The following is an 8684-nucleotide window of genomic DNA, read 5'->3' on the forward strand; positions in this document are numbered from 1 at the left end:
AGTCTCTTTTGGAAATGATACTCCTGCAACTATAAAAGGAAAAGGTATTGCTCCTTTAAAAGAAAAGGTCAAGGCTGGAAATGTTTTGTATGTTGATGGATTGAAACATAATCTTCTAAGTGTCAGCCAGATGTGTGATCAAAAAACAGAGGTTATTTTCAGATCGAATGGATGTCTTGTTCGTGATCTTGATACAGGTAAAACAGTTCTCAAAGGCAAAAGAACTCCAAATAATCTGTACATATTTGAAGAAGAACAACAACAATGCTATCTTAGCAAGGATGAAGAGCACTGGTTATGGCATCGAAGGTTGGGACATCTAAGCTTCTCACAAATAAGGAAAGCATGCAAATATCAGGCAGTTCGCGATCTTCCAGATATCAAAATTCCAGACAACACCATATGCAAATCTTGTCAGTTTGGAAAGCAGACCAGAACTAACTTTCCAGAGAAGGAAGGATCAGCTAGCTTGCCTCTTGAGCTAGTCCATACAGATGTATGTGGTCCATTTAGGAAAAGGACACCTCGAGGAGAAGAATATCTGATATTATTCATTGATGATTTCTCAAGGTTTGTTTGGTTAGGGCTTATGAAGCACAAAGATGAAGCATTCGAAAAATTCAAATCCTTCAAAGCATTGGCCGAAAATGAATCAGGACACAAAATCAAGTGCCTCAGATCTGACAGAGGTGGGGAGTTCACATCAAATGAATTTTTTGATTTCTGTGATGAACATGGGATAAGAAGAGAATTCTCTACAGCTAGAACTCCTCAGCAAAATGGGGTTGTGGAAAGAATGAACAGAACTATCCAACAAATGGCTCGTGCTATGCTCGATGAATCAGGTACTCCTGCAACCTTCTGGGGAGAAGCCGCACATGCTGCTGTTATCATTCTTAACAAAACAAATGTCCGAGTAAACAGCACTCAAACACCTCATGAGCTTTGGAGTGGTAAAACTCCTTCCGTGAAGCATTTCAAAATCTTTGGGAGCAAATGTTATATTAAGAACACTGATGAGCAACTTGGCAAACTTGAACCTAGAGCAGATGAGGGCATTCTTCTTGGTTATTCTCCACATAGCAAAGCATACAAGTGCTACAATAAAAGACTTGGCAGAATTGTTGACAGTATTGATATAGTGGTTGATGAGAAGGGATATATTCCTAGGCAAGTTCATCATGAAGAAAACGAAGGTTACTCTCAAAGGCGAAATGATGAAGAAGAAGAACCTCAAGAAGAAGAAGAATCTCAAGAAGAACCAGAGGAGCAGACAAGAATAGAAGAGAAGACTCCATCCAGATATGTCCAAAAGAATCATCCAGAAACTCAGATTGTGGGGCAGAAAGAAGCAGGAGTACAAACAAGAAGGACACTTGCAGAAGCTTCAAGCTACTTGGCTCTACTCTCCTCCATTGAACCACAAAATGTGAAAGAAGCATGCAAAGATGAATGTTGGGTCAAAGCAATGGATGAAGAACTTGAGCAAATCGAAAGGAACAACACTTGGGAATTAGTTCCTAGACCAAAAGATAAGAATGTAATAGGAACAAAATGGGTCTTCAAGAATAAGTTAAATGAAAATGGAGAAGTAATTAGAAACAAGGCCAGACTTGTTTGTAAAGGGTATGCACAGCAAGAAGGAATAGATTTTGAAGAGACCTTTGCTCCTGTGGCAAGACTAGAGGCCATCCGAATGTTCCTTGCTCTCTCAAGCTTTCAAAACTTCAAGGTATTTCAAATGGACGTGAAATCAGCCTTCCTGAATGGAGACTTAGAAGAAGAAGTATATATTGAGCAGCCAGATGGGTTCATTCTTGGGAATGATCCAAACCTTGTATGCAGATTGAAAAAGGCTCTCTATGGGCTCAAACAAGCCCAAGGGCTTGGTACTATCGGTTGGACAAATATCTTCACCAACAAGGCTTTTCAAAAGGATCAGCAGATAGCAATCTCTATATAAAAGTTGAAAATAACAAATTGCTAATTCTTGTTGTTTATGTAGATGATATTATTTTTGGCAGCAATGAAGAAACTATGAGTCAAAACTTTGCCTTGGTTATGCAGAAAGAATTCGAAATGTCACTTCTTGGAGAATTGACATATTTTCTTGGATTGCAAATCCAACAAAATGAAGGAGGTATCTTCTTGTCTCAAACCAAATACCTCAAGCAGATCTTGAAGAAGTATGGCATGGAAGAATCAAAACCAGTATGTACACCCATGGTTACAGGATGCAGCCTCAGTGCAAATGATGAATCAGCAGCAGTTCACCAACCCACTTATAGATCCATGATTGGGAGTTTGCTTTATTTGGCAGGTACTCGACCAGATATTACTCATGCAGTAGGGATGGTTGGAAGATTTCAAGCCAACCCAAAGGAAACCCATCTTCAGGCAGTCAAAAGAATCTTCAAATATCTTCAAGGGACCCAAAACTATGGCTTATGGTATCCTAGAAATACAGATCTCACTCTTCATGCTTACACAGATGCAGATTGGGCTGGAAGTGTGGATGATAGGAAAAGCACAAGTGGAGGTGCTTTCTTCATGGGTTCCAGATTAGTGTCTTGGTTCAGCAAAAAGCAAAGTTCGATTGCCTTATCTACAGCTGAAGCAGAATATGTGGCTGCAGCATCTTGTTGCACACAACTTCTTTGGATGATGCAGACCTTGCAGGACTTTCAAATCACTTGCACTCCACCTGTCTCTATCTTATGTGATAATACAAGTGCAATCAGCATTTCAAAGAATCCAGTCATGCACTCAAAGACCAAGCACATACCAATCAAGTACCATTTTCTTCGGGAACAAGTGCTTGAGCAGAAGGTCAAATTGGAGTATGTTCCTTCTAAGGAGCAAGTTGCTGATATTCTCACAAAACCACTGCCCAGGGAAACTTTTGAATATCTCAGACAAAAGCTGGGAGTAGTTGATGCTTCATCCTGTTGTTGAAATTTGTTTGTTCTACAGAAAAGTTGGTATACGCAGGTTACGGAAGGGATATGTGCGTATACACGCGGATTTATGGTGAGTAAGTCGCGTGTATGATGGACGCTTGTTGCAGAAAGAATATCCGCGTACATACGCTGTTTTATACAGGATAAAACGCGTATATGAAGTTCTGAACAGCAAAGGAAAACTCTGAAGTTCTGAACAGCAATAGGAATGTCAGAAGTTTTCAGGCACAGTTTCAGGGAGTGCAACAGGCACAGGTTCAGGGGGAGCAGCTCCAAAGTCTCATAAAGCATTGTTGGCATTCAGATGTTTTGGTTGATTGGTTTAAGAAGGAGCTCAGAAAGAAGTTGCTGATCTAAAAAGATGTTTATCAGATGCTGCTGGTGTCTTTTCTAAGTCTTGGTCTAGATCTGTTGTCTCTATGTCATGTATCTCTCTTGTCTCTTTTATGGTGTCAAGGTCATGTAACGGCCTTTGTTGGTTTCCCCACTATGCCTGGGATGAATGATGAAATGTTCATGTATTATCATGGTTAGGTGGATGAGTCTATATTGATGTATCCCCACTTGGTTGGGTGGATGAGTCATTTTTTTTTGAATATCCTCACTTAGTTGAGAGATGGATGTATGTATGAGTCTTTGGTGATAGGAAGGTCTTTTATGATGTATAGAGTCATGTTCTTCTTGAAGAACATCTTTTGCAGATCTTGCCTACAGTCAGGAAGAGCATGAACGGCACACTTCAGCAGCACAGAGATTCAGCATGTACTCCGAGGGAGCATGGACAGATTGGTACACCTTGGCATATACAAAGGGGGAGTTTATTCAGAGATTTCAGCAGGTACTCAGGGGGAGTATGGACAGAGGAATGATTCAGCAAAGGAAGAGAATATCTTGGTCCACCCTTTGCCCTTGATGTCAAAGGGGGAGAGTGATTGGTGTTGTTGCCATCAAGTCCAAAGGGGGAGATTGTTGGCATTATGGTTCAAGTGTTGTCCTTGATGGCAACTCACTCAGTGGATGGTACAGGTGCTCAAAGGTTAGTACAGGTGATGACAACTTAATCAGAAGACAGATCTCAGTACAGCATGGCAAGAAAGCTCATACACGCTGTTTCGTTAAGCCCAAGTCGCGTGTACACGCAAGTTAGATTCAGAAAAAGCGCGTGTATGTGGAAAGGTTCCTTTGGTTCATGGTGGTTAGACCTTGGAAGTTGTGCCTATGATTTCGGACCATTATGTCTCGACGGGCGTGTCGATCCCTAGTTTTAAAGTTGATGGTATTGTGTTACTATGGTTTTGGCTCTTGGTATTGAGAAAGGCCTAAGGCTATATAAAGAGAAGAAGATCACTAGGCAAAGATCATCTTTCGATAAGGCATGAATATCTAAGAGAGAAAGAGATCTGATATGCAGGTTCTGAGTTGGTTGATCTGAGCTAAGGAGAGATCTCATCGGTTGATGGAGAACTAGATCTAAGGAGAGATCGGGATCAAATGATTTGAAATGCACTATCATGATATGGTTGATTATGCGTATTTCTAGATCTGCATATTGTCGCAATGTTACGTTCTGAGTCTAACTAATATCTGGTACAGCTGCAAATTGAGAAAGTTTATTTTTAGATCTGTACGCAGGTTGGCTTCGGTAAAAGCGCGTGTATACGCGGTTTTTGCTCATTAAAGTAGCGTATATCTTTTGAAGCTTGATTTGGGTTTACAGTGGGGTCTGACTGTTATTACAGAGTTCTGTAGTCTGCTCTGTGTTCTGGTAACTGGTGATTGACAGGGTTCAGTGGTTCAGTGATTCAAAGTTGGGTTGTTTTGTACTTCAATGATCTGTTGTGAAAATTGAATGAATTGTGGTCTTCAGATTGTAATGTTGTGCTTCAGGAATATCCAAGTCTGAAAATGTATGAAAAGTGATACCTGGAAGAAGAAAGATTGTAGGTCAGCACCTACATACTAGTATCTTGGCTAGTACAAAAGCAAAGGGGGTTGGAGCTCCCTTCCAAGGAAATTTGGAGAACGAGAGAAGGTTGAAGCCTTCTGCAGGTTGTAGCCTGCGTACTGGTATAAGGCTGCACCAGTACAAAAGATTGTAAACTGAAGTTTCATATTAAGAAAGATAGAGACAACTTGCAGCAGGTGGTTTTCACCCACATTGGGTTTCCACCTTATATCTTGGTGTTCATGTGTGTGGCTTTTTATCTGTTCTGTTATACTGCACATGCTTACTGTTAATATGATGAATAATGTCCTGATGCACTTAATTGAAGAATAAGCCAGCTAAATTGAGAGTTTTCTGCTTATACGCTGTTTTACTTCGTCACAGTAGCGTGTACACGCTGGTTCACTTAACTGAAGTAGCGTATATGTTTTTGGGCATTTAAAAAGTTTGATTAATCTGATAATACTGATTCACCCCCCCTCTCAGTATTATTTCCAACATCAACTACACGGAATTCTAACTGCTTATGAAATGAGAAAGGGAGGTCCATCAGATAGAAGAGAAGCTGCTTTCAAGGCTTCAGGCAAAGGAGACTATTATGAAGCAAGTCACGTGCCAGAAGAAGAAGAAGAAGAATCAAATTTTGTCAGAAATCTTCAAAGGGGTTCTGGAAGGTTCAGAGGTAAGTTACCTTTTAAATGCTTTGCTTGTGGAAGAGTAGGTCACTATGCTGCGAAATGTCCTCATAAGGATAAGGGAAAGGAACCGGATAGATGGAACAAGAAACAGATTGCAAGTAAGAAAAGCTACTACACTCATGAAGATAGTGATGGTCTATCAAATAGTGATTAAGATGAACGAGGTAATGACTATAAACTTTTAATGGCATTTGAAGATGATGATTACATGGATGCTATAGATGTGGATAACTTTTGTGAAGAAATTTCTAGACTCAAGACATGTATAGAAGAAAAAAATAAGATCATTGATACTCTACAAGTTCAAATTGATGAAAAAGAAAAATATCTTGAAAAGTTAGAAGGTGAAATTGTTGGTCTTAGAAAAGAGATTGAGAAAACAAAGGCTATTAATCTTAAGTTTGTTAAAGGATCTGAAACTTTGGATGAGATCATCAATGTACAGCGTTCTCCTCTAAATAAGACAGGTCTGGGCTATAATGGAGAAACTTCTCAAGCATCCACCTCAAAGAGTTATCTTGATGCAGCAAGAAGGAATGAGCAAAAGCACAATGGAGATCACCAGGTAAAGCAGGGATCAATTACAAACAAAGACTATCAGGCAAATCAGGGGCAATCCATCTTAAGGATGAACAAAAGCTACAACCAGCCACAGGTAAAATCCCCTCAATTTGCTTCAAGAATGAATGACAATAGAAATTACAATCGTTTGGCTGGAAGATTTGATAACCGCAGAAGTTTCTTCAATGGACAATGCTTTTCTTGCCATAACTTTGGTCACAAGGCAGCTCAATGTGTTGCATATAAAACGATCATGACTAGAGAAGCTCAAAAACAAAGAAGTATGACTAGGATTACAAAAAGGACCTATAACAACTTTTCGGTTCTTGAAAATGAAGTTGAATGTTCTATTTGCAATAATTTTGGTCATGAAGATTCTGAATGCAGGAGCAGGTTTCAACAGACAAAGGAACAAGCATCAAGCACCAAAACATGGAGAATAAAGGAACCACAAACAGAAAGATGTGGGATAGCATTTTATGCAGAGGGACAGGAAAATCTATGGTACATTGACAGTGGATGTTCGAAGCATATGACAGGTGATAAAGAAAAACTTGAATCATATTCTGCTCTAGAAAAAGGAAAGAAAGTTTCTTTTGGAAATGATACTCCTGCAACTATAAAAGGAAAAGGCATTTCTCAGTTAAAAGAAAAGGTCAAAGCTGGAAATGTTTTGTATGTTGATGGATTGAAACATAATCTTCTAAGTGTCAGCCAGATGTGTGATCAAGGAATCGAGGTGATATTTAGAACAAATGGATGTCTTGTTCGTGATCTTGATACAGGTAAAACGGTGATCAAAGGTAAAAGAACTCCAAATAATCTATACATATTTGAAGAAGGACAACAACAATGCTATCTAAGCAAGGATGATGAACACTGGCTATGGCATCAGAGGTTGGGGCATCTAAGCTTTTCACAAATAAGGAAAGCATGCAAATATCAGGCGGTTCGCGATCTTCCAGATATCAAAATTCCAGACAACACCATATGCAAATCATGTCAGTTTGGAAAGCAAACCAGAACTAACTTTCCAGAGAAGGAAGGATCAGCTAGCATGCCTCTTGAGTTAGTACATACAGATACATGTGGACCATTCAGGAAAAGGACGCCACGAGGAGAAGAATACTTGATATTATTCATTGACGATTTCTCCAAGTTTTTCTGGTTAGGACTTATGAAGCACAAAGATGAAGCATTCGAAAAATTCAAATCCTTCAAAGCCTTGGTTGAAAATGAATCAGGATACAAAATTAAGTGCCTCAGATCCAACAGAGGTGGGGAGTTTACCTCAAATGAATTTTTCGATTTCTGTGAAGAACATGGGATAAGAAGAGAATTCTCTACAGCTAGAACTCCTCAGTAAAATGGAGTTGTGGAAAGAATGAACAGAACAGTCCAACAAATGGCTCGTGCTATGCTTGATGAGTCAGGAACTCCCGCAACTTTCTGGGGTGAAGCTGCACATGCTACGGTTGTTATTCTCAACAAAACAAATGTCCAGGTGAACAGCACTCAAACCCCTCATGAGCTCTGGTGTGGTGAGACTCCTTCGGTAAAGCACTTCAAAATCTTTGGGAGAAAATGTTATATTAAGAATACTGATGAGAAACTTGGCAAACTTGAACCTAGAGCAGATGAAGGCATTCTTCTTGGTTACTCTCCACATAGCAAAGCATACAAGTGCTACAATAAAATACTTGGCAGAATTGTTGACAGCATTGATGTAGTGGTTGATGAGAAGGGATACATTCCTAGGCAAGTACATCATGAAGACATCGAAGAAGATGAAGGCTACCCTCAAAGACAGAATGATGAAGAAGAAGAACCTCAAGAAGAACCAGAGGAGCAGACAAGAATAGAAGAGAAGACTCCATCCAGATATGTTTAGAAGAATCATCCAGAATCTCAGATTGTGGGGCAGAAAGAAGCAGGTGTACAAACAAGAAGAACAATTGCAGAAGCTTCAAGCTATTTGGCATTACTCTCTTCCACTGAACCACAAAATGTGAAAGACGCATGCAAAGATGAATGTTGGGTCAAAGCAATGGATGAAGAACTTGAGCAGATCAAAAAGAACAACACTTGGGAGTTGGTTCCTAGACCAAAAGATAAGAATGTTATAGGGACAAAATGGGTCTTCAAAAATAAATTGAATGAAAATGGAGAAGTAATTAGAAACAAGGCCAGACTTGTTTGTAAAGGGTATGCACAGCAAGAAGGAATAAATTTTGAAGAAACCTTTGCTCCTGTTGCAAGACTTGAGGCCATCTAAATGTTCCTTGCTCTCTCAAGCTTTCAAAACTTCAAAGTATTTCAAATGGACGTGAAATCAGCCTTTCTGAATGGAGACTTAGAAGAAGAAGTATACATTGAGCAGCCAGATGGTTTCATTCTTGGGAATGATCCAAATCTTGTATGCAGATTGAAAAAGGCTCTCTATGGTCTCAAACAAGCTCCAAGGGCTTGGTACTATCGTTTGGACAAATATCTTCATCAACAAGGTTTTTCAAAAGGATC

This window comes from Pinus tabuliformis, chromosome 3_2 (assembly GCF_031772625.1).
Source record: "Pinus tabuliformis cultivar Carrire ecotype Pingquan chromosome 3_2, CPIR1, whole genome shotgun sequence".
Classification (NCBI taxonomy): Eukaryota; Viridiplantae; Streptophyta; class Pinopsida; order Pinales; family Pinaceae; genus Pinus; species Pinus tabuliformis.